Here is a 1,876-nt window from a genome sequence, read left to right on the forward strand (position 1 = left end):
GAGTGGCAAAAAGGAAGGCCCCAATCCATTAGACAACATCAAAGGATACAACGCCACCTTGGAGGTGAAACCATTCGAATCGATGATCCCTTAACGGGCCGCTGGAATCTATAAATCCTCAGAGTTAGGCACCCTGAAAGAAGATTTCACCAACCTCATGTTAGTAGTGGAAGTGACAGAAGCCTAATGGTACCCCTCGAAGAACTGAGAGTCACCTTGAATCTCAGGAGGATCTAGGCCCCTGGGACCCTAGAGCTCTAGAAGGGACAAACATGAACCCCGAGAGATGAATCAAGAACTGTTCTTGGGTGCCATTTAGGAGAGAAAGAATGAGAGTTGGAGATGATCGAAGGGTGAAGGAAGTAGGGAAGCAAGAAGGCTGGGAACACTCAAAGGTTGCAACGAGAAAGGGAGAGGTATGAAAGAAGGAAGACGAAGAGGGATGGGGTTTGGGTTTAAATATGTGCCTACATCGACTGGGCTACTCCAGACAGGAGAGTGACACGTGTCGCTAAAAGTGAAAAGATGGGTAATAGATCTGGTAATTTCTGCTGCATGAGGAAACATAGGATCAGATTGTCACATGCAACCCAAATGTGGGGAAGCGAACATGTGCACACAATGAACAACCCACCCATTGAGCATTACAAACCAATGAGACATCGTGGGTCTTTAAAAAAAATGAAAAGAAAGAGAAAGGGGGAAAAGAGAAGAAAATGTGAAAATTTTCACCACACACGTGCGGTAGGAATTTGTGCGGCAATTGGAATCGATGTTTACACATTACCAGGCTGGGCCAAACTTATCCCGGGAGGCCTAGCGACCAGAGCATAGTCGGCCCACAAGTTGGGTAAAGATGAAGGAGGCACAAGGCTTGCACAGGAGGCAAGCTAGTGTGGAAAGATGGGATGCCAAACTTTCTGACACGACCCTGCATAGGCACATAGTGGTAGGGCCACACTGCATTTAAGGACTAGATACTGGATGTGGATAGAGATCATGATAAGGTCTTATGTCTATGACAGGATGGATGACAAGGTGGCTGCATTCACCAACCTGCCATAGACCCAATTTGGGGAAGCCACGCTGCAATAAAGGCGACATCATGGTACCTTGTACAGAAGATGGCCACCTCTGACACGACATATGGAGGACCACCTTGGCACGGCGTCTAAAAGCCAAAATCTAGGTTAGAACAACTATTATGTTCTCTCATATACAAAATTCCCTTTAAGGATTAACAAACTGACTTAGGCAACTCTGAGCCCTCATCTTTCTTGTGTCGTAGATGATCGAGCCCAATGAAAAATGTGCCAAACACGTCTTGAACACCACTAATGTAATATTTAGGAGAAAATCTAATAATAAAATAATCGTTAGAATATTAACCTTTGGTCATCGTTGATCAAGTATTTGCAGGAATCAATTATTTCTAAATTGTGAATCCTCACAAATTTTTATATGGAGAGTGTTGGATTGAGGTTTTCAGCCTATCTGTTTGTTTACATTATGTTGTGACTGGTGGAGACACATACATTTATTAAGGGGTGTCAAATTGTGTTCGTGTAGTGTCAATGCATATATATTATACCATATAGGTAAACCAAACCCGACCCGTTAAACTTATTGTATCAAAATATCAAACCCTATCATAAACCATTAACATAACGAGTCGTATTGTATCAACCCGTTTATGTAAATGGATTAAATAGACCTGATTAAATTTAGTATAATTTTATATAAATGTTAAAATCACAATATTTATAAAAATTATAAAACTAACTACAAGTCCAAAATTACAATCCAAACCATAAAAATATTAAAATTTAAATTCTAAAAATGTTACTTTTATATATAAGGGTATAATTATAACTTA

The sequence above is a fragment of the Carya illinoinensis genome, chromosome 4 (assembly GCF_018687715.1).
Source record: "Carya illinoinensis cultivar Pawnee chromosome 4, C.illinoinensisPawnee_v1, whole genome shotgun sequence".
NCBI lineage: Eukaryota > Viridiplantae > Streptophyta > Magnoliopsida > Fagales > Juglandaceae > Carya > Carya illinoinensis.